Source organism: Scyliorhinus torazame, chromosome 5 (assembly GCF_047496885.1).
Source record: "Scyliorhinus torazame isolate Kashiwa2021f chromosome 5, sScyTor2.1, whole genome shotgun sequence".
In the NCBI taxonomy this organism is placed as follows: Eukaryota; Metazoa; Chordata; class Chondrichthyes; order Carcharhiniformes; family Scyliorhinidae; genus Scyliorhinus; species Scyliorhinus torazame.
In genome coordinates this window covers 125,868,867-125,891,319 of record NC_092711.1, presented here as the reverse complement: position 1 = coordinate 125,891,319, position 22,453 = coordinate 125,868,867, and the positions used below count along the sequence as shown (strand labels likewise).

Genomic DNA, 22,453 nt, shown 5'->3' with positions numbered 1-22,453 from the left:
TGGGCGGGAATGATTCAGAAACAATATCTGGTGTTTGGGGAACTTGCAGTTGTCGAACTTACTGCTCATGTAACTGACCAGGCGACACATGGAGTATCTTTCTCGCCGGTTTTTATTCAGACATATGCATATGGGAGCTATCTCCAGAGAATAGCATCCAGACTCTCTCAACAATACATTATTATACCTTCAGGTCGTCTTACAGGAAGGTAATTGGTAATTTACATATACCAATCAGAGGTTTGCAATTGTTTTCGCCCATCGATACTCAATCACAACTGGTGGTTCCAATTACCTCATTTGTCTCATCTATATGCTGACCTAATTGCAATACTAACAAGCACATCTCCATAATTGTACGATCCAATCAATACCAAGACATATGCAGGCATGGGGAGAACGTGCAGACTCCGCACAAACAGTGACACAAACCGGGAATCGAACCCGGGTCCCTGGCGCTATATCATAGAATTTACAGTGCAGAAGGAGGCCATTTGGCCCATCGAGTCTGCACCGGCTCTTGGAAAGAGCAGCCGACTGAAGCCCACCCCCGCCCACCCTATCCCCATAACACAGTAACCCCACCAACATTGAGGGCAATTTTGGACACTATGGGCAATTTAGCATGGCCAATCCACCTAACCTGCACATCTTTGGACTGTGGGAGGAAACCGGAGCACCCGGAGGAAACCCACGCACACACTGGGAGAACGTGCAGACTTCACACAGACAGTGATCCAAGCCGGGAATCGAACCAAGGACCCTGGAGCTGTGAAGCAATTGCGCTAACCACTGTGCTACCGTGCCGCCTGTGTGAAGTAACAGTGCTCATCATTGTGCTACTATGCTGACCTGGATTCATCAACATCAGCAGAAACAGACCCATTGAACATATTTCAGGCTGGATGTGATTAACAGCAGAATCCAACCATTGTAGTTAGTTGTGAATTCTTTGATGTTTCAGCAGGTTGGATGACTGAGTGAATCCCTTCCCACAATTGGAGCAGGTGAACGTCCTCTCACCAGTGTGAACTCGCTGGTGTACAATGAGGTTATATGATTGTCTAAACCCAGTCCCACAGTAAGAGCACCTGAATGGTCTCTCCTGACGGTGAATGTGTTGATGGCGCATCAGTGCACCGGAACTTTTATAGCACTTCCCACAGTCTGGGCATTTAAATGGTCTTTTCCCACTATGAACTCGCTGATGTGTCAACAGGTAGGATGACTGAGTGAATCCCTTCCCACACTCGGAGCACTTGAACGGTCTCTCCCCAGTGTGAACTCGCTGGTGTGACAGCAGTTTGGATGACTGAGTGAATCCCTTTCCACACTCAGAGCAGGTGAATGCTCTCTCCCCATTGTGAACACGCTGGTGTGACAGCAGGTGGGATGACCGAACGAATCCCTTTCCACATGTGAAGCAGGTGAACGGCTCTCTCCAGTGTGGCTACGCCAATGAATTTCCAGCTTGGATGGGTAACTAAATCCCTTACCACAGTCCCCACATTTCCATGATTTCTCCATGGAATGACTGTACTTCTGTTTTGACAGGCCAGATGTTGGCGGAAACCTCCCAGAAAGCGGTTTCTCCCCACTGTGAACGGTGCTTTTCAGTTCTATGTTCTTAATCCGATGATATTCAGGTTACAAAAATTTCAGCGACTGTCACGTTTTGATGGAATGATTAGGTGGAGTTTCCCGACTGTACGTACTTCCCCTTCTTACATCCTGTGAAATTGATTGAAAACAGAAAGAAAAAGTGAGAAAGAAACCACAAAAACAGCTTCTGAAACTGAGCTGAATAAATCTGGTCATTTGTGGGGCCAGCACTCAGAAAAAGTGACCTGGAAAACTGCTGAATTGTTGCAGAAGCCCAACTGGATCACTCATGTCCTTCAGGGAAGGGAGGCTGCCACCCAGTCTGGACTGACACAAGACTCTGGTCTCTGTGGGAGACGTAGGGAAAAGTGGGAAAAGCAGGGGTTAAAGGAGAAAGATCTATATATCTACAACCAGACACAGTCTTCCAAATCCTCGGCCCCTACGACCTAGATGGACGAGAGTAGCAGGTTTATGTGAAGAACGTCATCTCCAAGTTCCCCCCAACTCATACATTGTCCTGGCTTGTCTGACATAGAGTGCTGCATGAACAGAAATTTCCTCCAATTAAATATTGGAAAGACTGAAGCCATTGTCGTCAGTCCCTGCTTCAACCGTAGCTGCCAACTCCATCCCTTTCCCCAGCAACTTTCTGAAGCTGAATAAGACGGTTGAGAGCCTTGGTGTCATATCTGACCAGAGATGATTTTCCTACTATATAGCTGCACCATCACTAAGACCGCCTATTTCCACTTCAGTAACATCGCCTCACTTAACCCCTGCCTCAGGTCATCTGCTTCTGAAACTTATATAAACGCAACTGTTACCTTTAAACTTGATTATTCTAACACACTCCTGGCCCACCTCCCACCTTCAACCCGACATAAAATTGAGACGTGTACCGAGGTATAGTGAAAAGTATTGTTCTGCGTATAGTCCAGGCAGATCATTCCATAAATGAAAAACATAGGACATACGATAAATACATGGACATCGGGAGAAGCATATGGAGTATTGTATATTACAGAGTATAATTTCCTCCAACCCTTTGAGATTACTGCGCCTGACAGTTGTCCCACATCCCCACTGGAGGCAGACATTGATCAGCAGGAGCCTGCAGCTTGGAACTTGGCATGGAAGCAGGGGGTGAATGAGGTGCGGCAATACAGTCTAACACTCACAGCAATCTACAATCCACTTACATGACCCGAATAGGGAGACAGAGTTTGGAAATGCTCAAAACATGACTCCAGTAAAATGCTCCACAAGAAAAAGACATTGGTTTCTCTTCTGCAAACCCCCTCCTTCTGACCAACCCCCTGTAAAAGGAGTTTTCAGAATCCATCCCTGTCAGTCCAGGAGAGAAAGTCACAACATCCTCTCCTCCTGCTGACAGGACAAGGAGCACCGCGCATGCGCCCTTAACCCGGTAAAGATGGCGGTCGTTAAACCGGCTCCAACAAAAGTCTCAGAGGAGCCGCACGCGGGGCCCGGTAGTTTGGAATTCGGGATCTGAGGCCTAAACATGGTTTCTCAAGAAGTTTTCCCGCTCCCCTGGCCCACAATCAGTTCCGTTTCTCCCGCCAGCCCCATTCCTCTCCAGTCCTTTCTCACCCGAAACCGCAGGTTCTCAACCCGTTAACCAAACTGCGCATGCTCCAAACACAGCAGTCCCCGCGACTGCGCAGTCTTTCCTTGTAGAGAACATAGGTCACATTCTGACACGCTGTGAATGATGGGTAAGCGTTCCACCATTAATAGCAATCTGGTGAAGTCTAAATTACCGTTTGTGATCCGATTAGCTAAAGGGCCCAGATAGGAAATTAGTAAGTAATTGTGTGAAAAGCTCCAGTGTATTGGTTCTGTACCATAGTGCTGTCCTGGATATAATTGTTTTTCTTTTTTTGAATTTAGTGTACCCAATTTATTTTTTCCAATTAAGGGGCAATTTAATCCACCTGACCTGCAGATCTTTTGGGTTGTGGGGGTGAAACCCACGCAGACATGGGGAGAATGTGCAAACTCCACACGGACAGTGGCCCAGGGCCGGGATTCGAACCCGGGTCCTCAACGCCACAGCCCCAGTGCTAACCACTGCGCCACATTCCACCCCGTCCTGGATATAAAAACATTAGAAGCTGGTCAAATTTGAAACAACTCGTGAGTGATCAGGTGGGATGAATGAATCTTTTTCCACACACATGACATTTAAACAGCCTCTCACCAATCACAACGCACCAATCGTGTTACCAATCTATTGATGTTTTGAAGCTGGACTGTTAACTGCTAAGTATCTGAACAGTCTGCCTCCAGTGTGACTGTGCTGATGTCACCAAATGTGAAAACGGAATTAATTTTTTTCTGCATACAACTGATGAACAGCCTTTCTGCCTGATGATTGTATCCACCCAATGAATAACTGAACACCATCCCAGAGTCATCAGTAACTACCGCATGTTTTATACAGTGCCTTCGTCACAGTAAAATGTTGCAAAACATTTTACAGGTGTGTTGACAATTCCCACATCAACTTTGTTGATTGTTCCATCCCCTATACCTGGGTCTCCAATTTGATCCCTGGAACAATGTAAAAATGAATTTATCCATCTGGTTAAGTGAATCTGATTCCCTTTCTGCTGCTTCACTAACTAGTTTCTTCCAAATCAGTACATTTCAGATAACAGGAAGCCACTTACACAGAAATGTCTCCTTATATCTGTCCAAAATGATTTACCCTGAATCCTCAGACTGTGACCCCTGGTTCTGGACACACCCATCATTGGTAACACCTTCCCTGCATCTACCCTGTCTAGTCCTGTTAGAATTTTATAAGTCACTAGGAGATCCCCCCTCATTCTTCTGAACTCCAGCAAGAACAATCCCAATCTAGACAATCTCTCCTCATAATCTCTCCAGTTCCACCATCCCTGGAATTAGTCTGGTAAACCTTTGCTGCACTCCCTCGAAATCAAGAACATCCTTCCTCAGAGAGAGAGACCATAACTGCACACAATATTCCAGGTGCAGCCTCACCAAGGCCCTGTATAATTGCAGCAACATATCCCTGCTTCGATATTCGAATCCTCTCGCAATGAAGGCCAACATACCATTAACTTTCTTTACAACCTGCTGCACCTGCATGCTTACCTTCAGCGACCGGTGCACAAAGACACCCAGGTCCCACTGCACACTCCCCTCTCCCAATTTACAACCATTCAGGTAATAAGCTGCCTTCCTGTTTTTGCTTCCAAAGTGAATAACCTCACACTTATCCAAATTATACTGCATCTGCCATTGATTTTCCCACTCGCCCAACCTGTCCAGATCTTGCAGTAGGATCCCTGCATCCGCAGCACAATTCACCCTCCCACCTAACTTGGTATCATCTGCAAACTGTGAGATATTACATTTTGTTCCCTCATCCAAATCATTAATATATATTGTTCTGTATTTCGTTTTTTGAAACGGATCATACTAACCAGGATCCCAGAGAAGATCCCTGCAGAGTTCTTTTCTTTTCTATTAACGAGCCACTTCAAACATCCATTTCGTCACTCTGACATCAAAAAAATAACCGTTACATTTAATTGTAACCAATTTTCAATCATTCACTGCTCCAATAATCAGCAGATAAAGAAAAGTTCACATGAAAAACATTCAATTTCAGTTCAGTGGGTTAGCATTCTCATATTCCAAGCTGGATTTAGCATCACTGATACGAGGAAACTGGAGCACCCAAAGGAAAATCACGCAGACATAGGGAGAACGTGCAAACATAGATAGATAGAATTTACAATGCAGAAGGAGGCCACTCGGCCCATCGAGTCTGCACCGGCTCTCTGAAAGAGCACCCTACCCAACCGCACACCTCCACCCTATCCCCATAACCCAGTAACCCACCCAACACTAAGGGCAATTTTGGACACTAAGGGCAATTTTAGCATGGCCAATCCACCTAACCTGCACACAGAAAGTGACCCAAGGCAGGAATCGAACCGGGTCCCTGGAGCTGTGAGGCAGCAGTGTTAACCACTGCACGACCCATGCGAAGTACAATGCATTTCAACAGCTTCTTAATACTCCTGCATCATTATTGACTTGAAAACAACCAAATTCTGGGCAACTGATCTGTGTCCAATTATTTCTGCCAAGTTCCAGTTACCATCCTCCTGTTCTCAGTGATGGCCAGACTGTTACACACGTAAAAACAAACTGGAACTATGTTTCTCTCTCCACAGATGCTGCCAGACCTGCTGAGTTTATCCAGTATTTTCTACTTTTAGTTCAGATTTCCAGCATCCACAGTATTTTGCTTTTATCTAGTGTTCTCCCCAGAAAGAAAACTCACAAAGAATGAATGAGTGCAGGATCAGTTGAGTATCGATTAAAATATTCAGCATTCAATTTTGAAGATTTCCGTGTTTATTGAGGTTAAGTTGGGGTTTATTCAAATATAACAGTTTTTCTTTACTTTAAAAAACACAGGAAAATTAGAGAAAACAGAAAACTCCAAGTATCACTGTGACTATGTCAGTCTCTCAGTCACAGCCAAGATCAAATCGCTTCACTTCCCTGTGACCCTCACCACTCGCATTCCCCTTCCCTCTGCATCCACTCTGTGAAAGAAACTCTCCCTAACTCACTCACAACAGCTCTTTCAAACTCACCACTGTCTCACCATTGGCCAGAATACTTCCATAACTGGTGAACAGCTCAGCTCCTCCCTCAGCCTCTGATGTCTTTATCCTCAGTAAAACCCGGACTCTCTCCCACCCTCGTCACTCCCTCCATCTTTACCCCCTCAAGTTCAAGGGCAGATTTGAACATTACTGGCCCACATCTGGGTGAACTGTTCATTACCAGAGGCAGCTGCAGCATACCCAGCTCTACCTGGCCCTGCTCTCCTCTGCCGAAACTGCTCACTATTTCTGGATCATTCCTGGAAGCAAGGATAACCTCAGCTTCCATTCTCAGTGTTCTCCCGACCTCAGTGCAAGGAGCTCATAGATCTCTTTGTCACCGACACTGAGACTATCTGTTCAGCTGCTTCCTCCACTTCTCCACCAAGTCAAACATCCCCGAGGTTCCTCTTCCTCAGCCCTTTATCTGGATTCTCCCTATCCTGTGCACTCCCAAGATTATCTTATCCATGAGACTCATCCCCATTCTGTCTCTTGCCCCCATTCACACTAAACTGCCAATCCACCAACTTCCCTTCCTGACCCTCGTGCCGAATGACATTGGAAACAACTCTTTTTCCTCAGAAACTACCTGATCCCTTTAAAACTGAGATCAAACCTCACCCCTTAAACCTCCCACTCTCAACCCCTGTTCCGGTAAACTATCCCCTCAAACCTCCCACCCTAAACCCCTGTCCCAGTAAACTAAACCCTCATCACCCACCCCCACTCTCAACCCCCCTCTCCCTGCAAACTAACCCATCCAGCCACCCACCCTCAACCCCTACAAACTACCCCTTCCTCACTACCATCCTCAATCCCTTGTAAACCACCCCATCATGCACCCCCTCAAATCCCCATCCTCAGTATCTCTATCCCTGTAAACTACCAGCTCATCTTCACCCTCAATTCCTCTCCAGAATCACTTAATATCTTCACACTTCTCAAATTTGTACCCACTTTCCACTCAGCTCCATGTTTGAACATTTCTAATCTGGTTTCTCTTCCTGTCCCAGCATTGAAACAGCTTGAATCCAGGTCACAAAGGACATCCTCCGTGACTGTGGGTCACTATCCCTCCTCATACCTCCTGACCTCCCAGTCGAGAGCACCGTCCTCCATCACCTCTCCCCCACTGTCCAGCTGAGAGCCACTGACCTCAGTCGGCTCCACTCAGACCTCTCCAATCAGAGCCACTCAATCTCCAACAATGGCTTCTCTTCTCACTCCATGTCCTTTGGTGTCTCCCAACGACCTATTGATGGCCCCTCTGCCCCTCATTGATCTGCTGCCCCTTGGTGCCACCATCTGAAGACAGGACATTAGGTTCCCAATGTCCTGGGATGACCCCTAGTTCAACAGCCCCACCCCCTCCCCTGATCCCTGCAGTATTTCTGTGTGGTCAGCCTGCTTGCCTATTCTAATGACCTCATCCAAACACTGCCGCCCTTTTCCCCGGCCGTCCCCAAATCCCACTCACCCATCACAACTACACTCACTGACCGACAGCTGCCCCGGCTTCATCAAAGCCTCCATTTTACACCTCTCAGCTCCTGTTCAAATCTCTTCAGGGCCTCACAGCCTCGCTTTATCTGTGACCTCCTCCAGTCATACAATCCTCAGAGCGCTCTGCATTCGTCCAACTCTGGCCTCTTACACATCCTTCAGTCTCTCAGCCCCATTGACTGTGTCTTCAGTCATCGTCCCTACACTGGAATTTCCTCCCTGACCCTATCTGCCTGTCCACAGATATCTCCCTTTAACAAACTCCTAAAAACCTACATCTTTAACCAAATCTTTAGTCAGCCCTCCTAACATCCCCTTAGAGTCATAGAGGTTTACAGCATAGAAAGAGGTCCTTCAGGCCATCGTGTCTGCACCTGCCACTAAGCACCTATCCATTTTAGTCCCATTGCCCAGCACTCGGTCTGTAGCCGTGTCGGCTCTGGCATTTCAAGTGCTCATCTAAATGCTTCTTAAATATTGTGAGGGTTCGCGCCTCGACCAACCTTTCAGGCAGTGGGTACCAGATGCCCACCACCCTCTGGTGAAAAGGTTTTCCTCAAATCCCCTCTAAATCTCTTGCCCCTGACCATAAATCTGTGCCCCCTGGTTATTGACCCCCCTCACCAGCGGCACGGTAGCACTGTTGCTGCACTGCTCCAGGGTCCCAGGTTCGATTCCCGGCTTGGGTCACTGTCTGTGTGGAGTCTGCACATTCTCCCACGTTTGCGTGGGTTTCCTCCGGGTGCTCCGGTTTCCTCCCACAAGTCTCGAAAGACGTGCTGTTGGGTAATTTGGACATTCAGAATTCTCCCTCTGTACCCAAACAGGTGCCTGAATGTGGCGACTAGGGGCTTTTCACAGCAACTTCATTGCAGTGTTAATGTAAGCCTACTTGTGACAATAAAGATTATTATTGTACCGTGGGGAAAGTTTCCTCCTATCTACCCTATTTCCTTTATAATTCTGCACACTTCAGCCTTCTCTGCTCGTAAAACAGCCCAGGCAACATCCTGGTGACTCTCCTCTGTAACTTTTCCAGAGCAATCACATCCTTCCCATTGTGTGACTCAGTGTCAGGTTTTTTTTCCAATGAAGGGGAAATTTAGCGCGGCCAATCCACCTCCCCTGCACATCTTTGGGTTGTGGGGGTGAGACCCACGCAGAAACGGGGAGAATGTGCAAACTCTACACGGACAGTGACCTGCGGCCAGTATCGGACCAGGGGCCTCGGTGCCGTGAGGCAGCAGTGCTAACCACTATGTCAGTGTGTGCCCCTCAGTGTCAGTTTCTGTCTAGTTGATGTTTTTGAGATTTTCCTTGGGACACTCTCCTACATTAATGGTCTGATGTAAACAAAAGTTTGTTTTAAATCACATTGTAACAGACTGGGGAAGTCAGGATTAAAATAATATCTGGCTAAATGGAGTTAGGTCACAGATCAGCCATGACCTCGATGAATAAGAGAACAGGCTTGAGGGGGATAAATGACCTCCTCCTGTTCCCATGTCCCTAATAAACCTGGACTCAAACACCAGCTGATGAATGGAAAGTGATGGGAGAGCTGGGGAAGAGACTGGGGAAGTGGCTTCAGCACTGGAGCAGAGTTAGAGAGTGGGTGAAGTCTCAGGGGAAACTACACAAACTGGTTAGGAGGGGTTACTGGATAAAGGGGATAAAGGGGGATAAGGTGGAGGCACGGGGCTTGAGGAGGGTGCTCTTTCCAAGGGCCGGTGCAGACTCGACGGGCTGAATGGCCTTCTTCTGCACTGTAAATTCTATGATTCTATGAACTGGAATAGGTTGTTCAGCCATTTGAGTTTGTTCTGCCATTCAGTTAGACCCTGGCTGATCAATTATTCTCTCTTAACTTGCAGAACAAATACGTGAATAGTTAATTCCAGTTGATTTTAGTGGTTAACAGCAGCAGAAATTAACCACAACTATCAGAATGAATATGGGTCAGTCCTGGATGTGATTACCTGTTCAATGACAGGAGAATCTACCTTCAGAAGTTACTTGTGAACTCGCTGGTGTCTCACAAGGTTTTGTGACTGAGTGTATCTGTTCCCACACGTGGAGCAGATGAACGGCCTCTCCCCAGTGTGAACTCGCTGGTGTGTCAGGAGGTCAGTTGAATTAGTGAATCCCTTTCCACACATGGAACAGATGAACGGTCTTTCCCCAGTGTGACCACGCTTGTGTTTCAGCAGGTATGATGAACTGCTGAATCCCTTCATACACACAGAGCAGGTGAACGGTCGCTCTCCAGTGTGAATTCGCTGGTGTGTGCGAAGGTTGAACGATCGATTAAATCCCTTCCCACACATGGTGCAGGTGAACGGTCTCTCCCCAGTGTGACTGCGCTGATGAATTTCCAGCTGGGATGGGGAATGGAATTCCTTCCCACAGTGCCCACATTTCCACAGTTTCTCTATGGTGTGGATGTCCTTGTGGGTTTCCAGGTTGGATGATTTCACGCCTGTAGATTTCAAATATCCTGTAAAAGGAGTTTACAAACATCACTGTCAGTACAGGATAGAAATTCAGAACAAACATTTATAGTTTCGACAGAACATGTTTTCTCCACTTGTTTGTGTAAAGAACATAGTGCAGAAGGCCATTCGGCCCATCGAGTCTGCACTGACTCACTTAAGCCCTCACTTCCACCCTATCCCCGTAACCCAATAACCCCTCCTAACCTTTTTTGGTCACGAAGGGCAATTTATCATGGCAATTTATCATGCACATCTTTGGACTGTGGGAGGAAACCGGAGCACAGGAGGAAAACCACGCAGACATGGGGAGAACGAGCAGACTCCGCACACACAGTGACCCAGCAGGGAATCGAACCTGGGACCCTGGTGCTGTGAAGCCGCAGTGCTAATCACTTGTGCTACCGTGCTGCCCTAGCAGTAAATCTCCGTCCCACACCCTCTCCCTCCTGCGGTGCTGGAATCCAAACCACAGGGAGACCAGCCATTGCACATTTTATCAGATTATCCTGTATTTGGATCCACAGTGCCAGGCTGCATGGTGTCTGGATGCTGTTTTAACCCGTACAATGGATCTGTGCAGCACCATTTCAACTGTTCTGACTGCCAACCAGCCCATTCCCTGCACTCACAGTTCTGGCAGCATCCCACCCAACACCGTACACCTGCTCCAACGGCTTCAAGCAGGCTGTCCCTTAATTTTCTCTGTGCAGAGTGAAAATACAATCAATCGTTTCCTCTCCTGATCACTGGAGCCCTGAAGCCCCGCCCACCCTGCTGCTCCACCAGATGGTCCGACATGAAGCAAACAAGCCCGGGAGCTGCAAACTCGGGATCTGTGGGTTCTTATTGGGGGTTTGGGGCCTCCAGCGGGTAATTGAGAATCCTCCCCGCCCACCTGCCAGGGTTTCCTTCCTTGCCAGAGATCAGAGTCCTCATTGATTTGAGTGCAAAGTGGAAGCTCTTATTTCTTGTCCCCCCTCCCCCATCCTCTGATGTGAACCATCCTCCAGTGTCTGAAGCAGGATGGTGCCCGTTAACCTGGGCCTGTTCCCGGGAGGGAGGGAGGGAGAAGCTCCGCAGCTGCAAACCAGGGAGCTGACAATGATGGTGAAGGGTTTGCGGATCCACACAGTGTTCCCAAAGCCTCCCACCCACCGCCTGACGCTGACTCCGCTTCTCCAGGACAAAGGACTCGTCCCGAGGCCAACACTGGAATTGCGCATGCTCCAAACTCCATCCCCGCGCCTGCGCTCAGCTGTTCAACTACAGCAGTTGCACCGCGCATGTTCCGAATCACAATGTCCAGGGAGTGATTGGCAGCAGCTCCGGACCAATGGGAAGAGAGGGTGGCATTGGAGGACCCAGTGAGGGCGGCTCGTCCTCCCACCAATCGGAGTGAATGAGGGGCGGGTCCACTGTGATTGAAGCATGCGCAGTGTGGGTAATGGCGATCGAGAAGAGCTGTGTATTCAGGTCCGAAATTGGTAAGAGGCGTTTAACAATATGGAGGGAGCGAGAGATCGCGGGAGTGGGCGAAAACGTTGTGTAAAGTTGTTGTAAGCCGCAATCTTCGGAAAAGAGTTTCTAAGACCCAGTTTGTACCGAGCGGGGCTGCAGCATCTCATCTTCGGCTCGGGTTAACGGCCGCCATCTTTATTGGATGTGCATTAGGGCGCATGCGCGTCTGCCGTCTTTGGCCGATGTTTCAATCAGTGGGAGGGGCTTGTTCCCCATTGTTCAGACTGGAGACAACTTGTCCATCAAACTGGATTAGTCTTTGAGTCCCAATGTCTTTTTGATGAGGCAAAGCGGGGGCAGAAATGAAACAAAACCTGTTCTCCGGATTTTACTGTCTCATTAGACATCCTGCCCCATGTGTCCAAAGCTCTGCGGCTCTGTTCAGCCACATGAAGACCCAGGGCATCTCACAACCCTGAGTCAACATCACCCTAAAATCAGGGGACTGCTGATGACAAGAGGGACAGTGTATAACCGGGGGAGGGGGGGTGCATGAGCGATCATCCTGGACCCATAAGCAGGAGGGGAGAATGTAGTGAATTTCTATCCTGGACTGACAGTGATTAATTTTGTAAATTTTTTTCACAGGGACTTAGAAAGGGATTCGCAGACAGGAAACACATAACTAATCCTCACATCAAATTCTGACAGCACCATTCGGATTATCAGGATCTGGAGGTAATCAACCTTTGTGTGTAAGCATTGAGTTCAGATCATTACCACTCACTGTGTAAAATGTCATCCTCATATCTCCCCTATGGATCTTGCTCACAATCATAAATCTGTGTCCCATAATCCTTTTACAATCTGCAGATGGGAACAGATTTCTTTATCTTTTGCCGGGTTTGCTGTTGTAATTTCCGGTGCCTGGGTCATGCCAGGTGGTCCGTCCAGATTTCACTCCATTTTTGTGTATTTGTAGTGGTTGAATGGGCTTGGACCAGTCCATTTTAGGATCCAACACACAATTGAAGTTTGCTCCAAGAATTAATTGATGTGTATTCAGGTCTGGGATGGATCCCAACTATTTTTTTTTTTAAATGCCACATCGTCCCAGTTAGGGGCTTAGCCATTCACCAGCACCACCAATGTACCTGCCAATGACCCACTGACCACCACGTATCTCCCATTAGTGTCCGCAATGTTCCTCGTGACCAAAAGAGGGACCCGTTTATTGATTAGAATTGCAGCGCCTTGAGCCCTTCATCAAAGCCCGAGTGAAACACTTGGTTCACCCTTCCGCAGTCTGGTCTGATCTCTAACCCGCAAGTGAGTCTCCTGCAAGAACACCAGACCAGCATTTAGATTTTTAGGTAAGCGAAAATCCTCAACCCTCACTGGTCCACCTAATCCCCTTACGTTTCAGGTGACCAGTCGAAGCAGGGGTCTTCCCCCCCCCCCCCCCCCCATCACGGAATCGGCCATTTTCACCATGAGGGACTATCCAGCAAATCTTCGAAATGTACAGGCCAACGGTCCACCCAAGATGGCCGCCACACACACACCCTCAAAGTAAAACAAAAACAGTTCTATAGTCATCATCAGTGAGCCAACCCCTCCCCCACCATTTCTCACCAACGCCCAACCTACACACACAAATTGAAACCAAGCACAAGATCCAAACCCACCCCCCAGGCTGCGGCCCACACTCTGAACTTGTCGAACCATCCAAAACTGCAGCTTCACCCCCCATCTCACTCCCATTCACCAGCTTACTGCTGCCGGGACAGCCCTTCTCAGGACAACATGAAAATAAAAAACAATGATATTGCCTACTGCGAGGATAAAACATATTTCAGAATGCAGTCCTAGACTCTACTTACTAGACTATCTCTAACACTAAAAGGCCTATACTTAGCTTTGGAACTGGCCCACCAGGTCAGGAGAACAAATGACCTTTCATTTGATTCTGAGTCTGCAGGATTCAAAGCTGGTATAGACTGGTAGCTAGGAGCGCCTATCTCGTAGCGAGCGTTGACTGGAGACTTACTTGGTTGATGCAGCAACTTAGGCAGGTCACTGTCAAGGGTTGTTTCGAGCTGCTGAGTGACCCTGTCAAGAAGGACAATTTGAACTTGGGGGCTTTGCTTTATAGTCCCCAGGGGCTTCCTGCCTTTCGGGGTGGACCCCGTACCTGGTCCCAAGTGATTAGACTACTTTGCGATCACTTGGATCGATTTCTCCAATCCTGGAGTGGTTGCCTGATCGCTGGGCGGTTCCTGAGTGTCCGTTGGCCTTCCTTTGTCTGCTGGCGACGAGGAGTCTGGCTTGGCCATATTTCCCTTAAATGTTTCCAATTGTTCCCGGGGATCGCTCATTAATATGCAGGTGGCTTTGGTTTCAGTGCTGTCTGGGTTTCTGCAAGTTCTAATACACAGGAAACTTTGCACCTGCTAGTTTTTTTCCTGGCTTGACTGAATTTCCCTGCATTCTTTGCGGATCTCCATTTGAAGTTGGGAAGTGGCCAACCCAGGTGGCTACATAATCAGTTCGCAAAGCATAATTTATATCAAAAATATCCATTTCAAAGGCGGGTTTATTACCCAACATGTGTAGCAGCTGAGAATGTGCTCTATCCACATGACAGAAGCTCCTCGCACAAGCGCAGAGTCCGGCTGTAACTAGAACATGCGCCATTCGGGCTGTGACCGGCGCATGCGCAGTTCAGGTTGTTGCTGACGGTGCGAGAAGCGGGAAAGAAACAGTCGAGCGACTTCCAGGATTAGAGCCGGTGGGTGGCTGGGGAGGGATAGAAGCTGCGGAGTGAGCCGGGAGGCTTCATAAATACCCCGTGGAGGCTTCAACTCCCGAGGAAAATGTTAACGGTCCCGTCTTAAACAGCACCGAATAGAGTGAGAGCTGAGCGGTGACAGGCCCGGGTTACTGGCCGCCATCTTTACAGAGGACAAGGTGCCGCAGGGAAGGGGCTGGTTTAGCACAGTGGGCTAAGACAGCTGGCTTGTAAAGCAGAACAAGACCAGCAGCGCGGGTTCAGTTCCCGTTCCAGCCTCCCCGAACAGGCGCCGGAATGTGGCGACTAGGGGCTTTTCACAGTAACTTCATTGAAGCCTATTTGTGACAATATGTGATTATTATTATTGTGCGCTGCGAGTCTGGACCGGATGCCAACTCTCCCAGATTGACTGACTGGAGTCTCCAGGATTTTATTTTAATCATTTGTGGGAGTCACTGGCTGGGCCAACATTTATTGCCCATCCCTAATTTCCCTCAAACCGAGTGGCTTGCTCGGCCATCTCGGAGGGCATTTAAAGAGTTAACCATATTGCTGTGGTTTGGAATCGTGTCGGCCAGACCAGGTAAGGATGGCAGATTTTCTTTTCTATTCATTCACGGGATGTGGGTGTCGCTGGCTGGGCCAGCATTCACTGCCCATCAATAATTGCCCTTGAACTGAGAGCATCTCAGAGAGCATTTTAAGGGTCAACCAGCTGACTGTGGATCTGGAATCATGTATAGGCCAGACCAGGTAAGGATAGAAGATTTCCTTCACTGAAGGACATCAGTGAACCAGATGGGTCTTTGCAACAATCGACAATGGTTTCATGGTCATCAGTAAACCTTCAATGAATTCAAATTTTACCTTCTGCCTTGGTGAGATTCATGTCTGGGTGTCTGGAAAATCATTGGGACAGTAAAGATTTTTGAACATTTCTCTTCAGTGGATATAAAAATATTGAAAATGGATAAAGGTTATTTGGCTGACAGTCAATCACTGTCCTGTAAGGTAATGAGTCCTTTTGCTTCCCAATTTGTCTGTTCTGTCTGTGAGGAAAGATTTCAGGTCTCAGTGTGACTGGAAAAGCCCCGAGATTCACAAACCTTAGTTAGGCCAAACCTGGAGAACTGTGTTCAGTTCTGGGCAACAAACCTGAGGAAGGAGAGAATGGCCTCGGAGGGAGTGTAGCACAGATTTACCTGAGTGATATCTGAACCCTCCAGGGTTAAATTACAAGGCGAGATTGGACACAAATGTCAGCTGGCAGCACGGTGGTGCAGTGAGTCGCACTGCTGCCTCACAGCGCCGAGGTCCCTGGTTCGATCCTGGCTCTGGATCACTGTCCATGTGGAGTTTGCAAGTTCTCCTCGCGTTTGCGTCGGTTTCGCTCCCAAATCCCAAAGTTGTGCAGGCTCGGTGGATTGACCACGCTAAATTGCCCCTTAATTGGAAATAATGAATTGGGTACTCTTTTTTTTTTTAAATATGTTTTATTGAAATTTTTTTCCCAAACAACAATTTTTCCCCTCTTACAAGGCAAACGCAACAATAACAATACAGAAATTTTTAACAATACACAAGTAACAAAACCCCTTTATCTTTGACCTAAACTAAACTAAACCCCCCCCCTTCCCCCTGGGTTGCTGCTGCTGGTCATCTGTCTTCCCTCTAACATTCCCCTAGGTAGTCGAGAAATGGCTGCCACCGCCTGGTGAACCCTTGAGCCGATCCTTTCAGGGCAAACTTTATCTGCTCCAGTTTAATGAACCCCGCCATATCATTTACCCAGGCCTCCGGTCCGGGGGGTTTCGCCTCCTTCCACATGAGTAGGATCCTGCGCCGGGCTACTAGGGACGCAAAGGCCACAACGTCGGCCTCTTTCGCCTCCTGCACTTCCGGCCCTTCCGCAACTCCAAATAGAGCTAACCCCCAGCCTGGTTTGACCCGGGCCTTCACCACCCGCGAAATCACTCCCGTCACTCCCTTCCAATACCCTTCCAGTGCCGGGCACGCCCAAAACATCTGTGCGTGGTTTGCCGGGCTCCCGCCACACCTCCCACATTTGTCCTCCACTCCAAAGAACCTGCTCAATCTTGCTCCCGTTATGTGTGCTCTATGTAGCACCTTAAATTGAATCAGGCTAAGCCTGGCGCATGAGGAAGAGGAATTTACCCTGCTTAGGGCATCAGCCCACATACCCTCCTCTATCTCCTCCCCTAGTTCTTCTTCCCACTTTCCTTTTAGTTCGCCCACCGACTCCTCCCCCTCTTCTCTCATCTCTCGGTAAATCTCTGACACCTTGCCCTCTCCGACCCATAACCCTGAAAGCACCCTGTCCTGTATCCCCTGTGTCGGGAGCAACGGAAATTCCCTCACCTGTTGTCTAGTAAACGCCCTTACCTGCATATATCTCAAGAAATTTCCCCGGGGCAACTTATACTTTTCCTCCAATGCTCCCAAGCTTGCAAAAGTCCCATCTATAAATAAATCTCCCACCCTCCTAATTCCCAACTGGTACCAGCTCTGAAATCCTCCATCCATTCTTCCTGGGGTGAACCTATGGTTGTTCCTGATTGGGGACCCCACCAGGGCTCCCCGCACCCCTCTCTGTCGCCTCCACTGTCCCCAGATATTCAATGTTGCCGCCACCACCGGGTTCGTGGTAAACATTTTAGGCGAGATCGGTAGCGGCGCCGTCACCAGCGCCTCTAAACTCGTCCCTTTACAGGACTTTCTCTACAGTCTTTTCCACGCCGCTCCCTCACCCTCCATCATCCATTGAATTGGGTACTCTTTTAAAAAAAAAAATTTCAAAACATTATGGGCAGAGAAGGGCATTCGGCCCATTGAGTCCATGCTAGCTCTCTAATCGGCACGGTGGTTAGCACTGTTGCTTCACAGCAGCAGGGACCTGGGTTTGATTCCCGGCTTGGGTTACTGTCTGCGGTGTCTGCACGTTCTCCCCGTGTCTGCGTGGGTTTCCTCCAGGTGCTGCGGTTTCCTCCCACAAGTCCCGAAAGATGTGCTTGTTAGGTGAATTGGACATTCTGAATTCTCCCTCAGTGTACCCGAACAGGCGCCGGAGTGTGGTGACTTGGGTATTTTCACAGTAACTTCATTGCAGTGTTAATGTAAGCTGACTTGTGACACTAATAAAGATTATTATTATTATCTGGAGCAATCCAGTCGGAGTTATTCTCCTGCTCTGTCTCTGTATCCTAACAGCTTTATTTCTCTCAGGTTTTTATCCAGTTTAAAAAAAAGATTTATTGTGTCTATTTCCAAACTCCGTCATAGGCAGCAAGTTTAAAGTCATTGCCACTGGCTGTGTAAAAACATTCTTCCTCATACCTTTTTGGACCATTCACATGCATAGATACGGAGCAACGTAGAAAATAGGAGCAGGAGGACATTTGGTCCTTCGAGCCTGCTCCACCATTCATTACGATCAGAGCTGATTAGTTCAATAGCCTAATCCCGCTTTCCCCCCATATCCTTTGAACGCCTTCACCCTCAGTGTTGTATCTAACTACTTCTTGAAAACATGCAATGTTTTGGCTTCAATTAGTTCCTGTGGCGATGAATTCCACAGGCTCACCACTCTCTGGGTGAAGACATTTCTCCTCATCTCTGTCCTAAATGGTCTACCCCGCATCCTCAGACTGTGCCCCCTATTTCTGGACACACCCACTATCAGGAACATCCTTCCTGAATCTACTCTGTCTCGCCCTGTTTTTTTTTTAATGTAAATTTAGAGTGCCCAATTCTTTTTTTGCAATTAAGGGGCAATTTTAGCGTGGCCAATCTACCTACACTGCACATCTTTGGATTTGTGGGGTGAGACCCTCACAAACACAGGGAGAATGCGCAAACACCACACAGACAGTGACACGGGGCCGGGATCGAACCCGGGTCCTCGGCGTCATGAGGCAGCAGTGCTAACCACTGCGCCACCCACTTTTTATACGTTTCTGTGAGATCCCCACTCATTCTTCTGAACTCCAGCGAATACAATCCTAACCGATTCAACCTAATCTGCACATCTTTGAACTGTGGGAGGAAACCGGGGCACCCGGAGGAAACCCACACAGACACGGGGAGAAAGTGCAAACTCCACACAGTCAGGGTGGGAATTGAACTTGGGTCCCTGGTGCTGTGAGGCAGCAGTGCTAAGCGCTATGCCACCCTCTGTCTTGCACCCTCAAGAGAAAAAACAATCCTTATCCCCATCTGAAATGGGTGACCCCTTATTTTGCAACAGTGACCCCCTTGTTCCAGATTCTCCCACAAGAGGAAACATCCTCTCCACATTCACCCTGTCAAGACCCCTCAGGATCTTATATAGTTCAATCCAGGTTTTCCCCCAAATTTTAAATCTGTGTCCCGACTGCTTGTACGATCAGTGAATGAAAACAGTTTCTTTGTCCACCCGATCGAAACCTGGCATAATCTTGTGTACCTGAATCAAATCTCCCCTCAACCTCCTTTGCTGGAACCATTCTGGTAAATCTCCCCTGCACCTTCTCAAGAACCTTCAGATCCTTCCTGAAGAGCGGCGACCAGAGCTTTATAAAGATTCATAGAATAGAATTGGAATCATAGAATTCCTACAGTGTAGAAGGGGGTCATTTGGCCCATCGGGTCTACATCTATTCTCTGAAAGGACACCATGCCTAGGCCCACACTCCTACCCTGTCCCTGTAACCCCATTGCCCCACCGAACCTGCACATCCCTGGACACTAAGGGGCAATTTATCAAGGCCACTCCACCTAATTTGCCCGTCTTTGAACTGCGGGAGGAAACCTGAGCACCGGGTGGAAACCCACGCAGACACGGGGAGAAAGTGCAAACTCAACACAGACAGTCGCCAAGGCAGGAATTGAACCCGGGTCTCTGGTGCTGTGAGGCAGTAGTGCTAATCACCACCAGAAGCATAGTTTTGGTGTCAATATTACTGTTTATGAAGCTTAAGATCGAATTTGCTTTGCCAACTACTCTCTTAATATGTCTTGTAGATACACAAAATCCCTCTTCACCTCTTTCTCTCTCCTCCCAAAGAGGTCAGTTGGGTTTTTGTGACAATTCAGCAGTTTTCATGGTCACTTTTTCCTAGTGTCGGCCCCACAAATGACCAGATTCATTCAGCTAAATTTCACAACCTCACCAACCTCTCACTCCCTATTTTCTGTTTTCAATCCATTTCACAGGGTGGTCGAAGGGGAGGCTTCAAAGTCCAGAAACTCAAACCAAGCTCACATCAAGATCTGACAATTTATCATACCCTGAACATCATTGGAATATCATTGAACATGGAAGGAGAAAGCATTGTTCACAGTGCGGGGAAACCGTACACGTGTTGTGCGTGTGGACGAGGATTCAGTCGATCATCGGGCCTCACAAGCCACAAATGCAGTCACACTGAGGAGAAACCGTGGAAATGTGCGGACTGTGGGAAAGGATTCACTGTCCCATCCAAGCTGGAAATTCATCGACGCAGTCACACTGGGGAGAGACCATTCACCTGCTCCAAGTGTGGGAAGGGATTTACTAAGTCATCCCACCTGCTGAGTCACCAGCGAATTCACACGGATGAGAGACCGTTTCAATGTCCAGACTGCGGGAAGTGCTATAAAGGTTCTAGGGATCTGATCAGCCATCAACGTGTTCACTCTGACGAGAGACCGTTTAGGTGTCCGCACTGCGGGACTGGGTTCAGACGATTATCTGACCTCACTGTACATCAGCGAAGTCACACTGGGGAGAGGCCATTCACCTGCTCCAAGTGTGGGAAGGGATTTAGTATTTCAGCCCGCCTGCTGAATCACCAGCAGGTTCACACTGATGCAAGACCGTTTCAATGTCCAGACTGCGGGAAGTGCTATAAAAGTTCTGGGAGTCTGACACGCCATCAACGTGTTCACACTGACGAGAGACCATTTAGGTGCTCTCACTGCGGGACTGGGTTCAGACGATCATTTCACCTCACTGTACATCAGCGCATTCACACTGGGGAGAGACCATTCACCTGCTCCAAGTGTGGGAAGGGATTCACTCAGTCATCCACCCTGCAGAACCATTATCGAATTCATACTGGGGAGAGACCATTCACCTGCTCCGAGTGTGGGAAGGGATTCACCACTTCATCCCACCTACTGAGACACCAACGAGGCCACAAGTAACTACAGTGATTGGATTTTGCTGTTACTCACATTCAGGACTGAACCATGTTCATTTGGGTCTCTTTTTGCTGATGACAAACTCCAGCCCATTTACAGGGGCTAATATTCTGGCTAAAAGTCAAATAAATTAGATTTGTGTGAAATACGCAGTGTGTTGAAACTTTCTAATATCTCTGACACAAGTTAGTTCCTTTTGAAGTTCTCTCGCTCTCCCCTATCTCTTCCATCCTCACCTCCAACAAGAAGTGTGAGGAGCTTGTGGAGCATCTTTGTGACTGAGATTGAGTAAATCCGATCAGCTGCCTCTGCTGCTTCCCTCCCTTCCACGAGCCCACCGGACCAAACTGTCTCCAAATGTTATCCTTTCCTGAGCCCTGAACCCACATCTTTCTCTAGTTTCTCTCTCATCTCCCCTCATGCCCTCTCAGAGCTCATCTTGTCCATGAGACCCAGCTCCTGCTCCATCGACCCTATTCCCACTGAGCTACTGATCAGCCAACTACCCTGTGTCCACGGATATTGTCCACATTTCCCTCTCTTCAGGTACTGTCCCTCTGTCCTTCAAATCTGCCATCATCACCCCCTCCTCAATAAAACAAACCCTTGACCCTGCCATCCTTACAAATTACTGCCCCATCTTCAACCTCTCTCCAAACTCTTTGAACATGTTGTCACCTCCCAAATCCTTGCCTAGCTTTCCCAGAACTCCCAATCTGGTCTCTGCCCTGTAACAGTCGTGAAATGCAAGAGACAATCAGAATCTCATCCGGAGAGAAAGACAGACAATCCGGGAACTTGGCTCCAACACGGATATGTTCATAACCAGAAGACAAGGGTAGCAGCACAGTCATTATCGAGAGACAACAATACCTGCTGGAGACAGACAGGCAACCAAACAACACGACTCACAACACCAAACTACCTAGACCCATATGCCCGAGACAGGAAGGAGAATTGGAGACAGACTGGAAGAACTCAGACTCCAGACACATTAACCAAAAACAGATGGGAATATCTGAGGGGACAACAGGTAAAACAAGGAGGTTCTACCTGCTCCTTAAAATACCCAAACACAGAATAATCATTTTTATTACTGTCACATTAACACTGCGTGATGTTACTGTGAAAAACCCCGAGTCAACATACTCTGGCGCCTGTTTAGGTACACAGAGGGAGAATTCACAATGTCCAATTCACCTAACAAGCGCATCTTTCGGGACTTGTGGGAGGAAACCGGAGCACCCGGAGGAAACCCACACAGACACTGGGAGAAAGTGCAGACTCCGCAGACAGTGAGCCAAGCGAGAATTGAACTCGGAACCCTGGCACTGTGACGCACAGTGCTTAACCACTGTGCCACCATCAGGGAAATACCACCAGGCAGACCCATCGGATCAGACCGTGAGAGAGAAAATCCTGCAGAATCATTCAATTTACATTGCAGAAGAAGGCCATTCGGCCCATCCAAGCTCCACCGGCTATTGGAAAGATAACCCTACTTAAGCGCATGCCTCCACCCTATTAAGGGGCATCTTGACAAAATACATGAATAGGATGGGAATAGAGGGATACGGACCCCGGAAGCATAGAATATTTTAGTTTAGATGGGCAGCATGATCGACGCAGGCTTGGAGGGCCGAAGGGCCTTTTCCTGTGCTGTACTTTTCTCTTCTTTGTTCTTTGTTTATCCCCGTAACCCAGTAACGTCACCTAACCTTTGTTTGGACACTAAGGGC

The 22,453-nt window shown here is 48.2% G+C and overlaps 3 long non-coding RNA genes across 3 annotated transcripts in view; 1 reads left to right on the top strand and 2 right to left on the bottom strand.

Annotated features, from left to right (window-relative positions):
- Positions 1–22,453, bottom strand: part of LOC140421854 (uncharacterized) — a 514,775-nt gene that overhangs the window by 334,459 nt on the left and 157,863 nt on the right. The gene's annotated exons all lie outside the window — the stretch shown is intronic.
- Positions 1,293–9,803, bottom strand: LOC140421862 (uncharacterized). Its single transcript, XR_011947137.1, has 3 exons — positions 9,767–9,803; positions 5,082–5,158; positions 1,293–1,731 (listed from the first exon to the last, which is right to left on the bottom strand). It is a non-coding gene; the product is annotated as an uncharacterized lncRNA (long non-coding RNA).
- On the top strand, positions 11,689–20,860 carry LOC140421855 (uncharacterized). Its single transcript, XR_011947129.1, has 3 exons — positions 11,689–11,766; positions 12,389–12,478; positions 19,746–20,860. It is a non-coding gene; the product is annotated as an uncharacterized lncRNA (long non-coding RNA).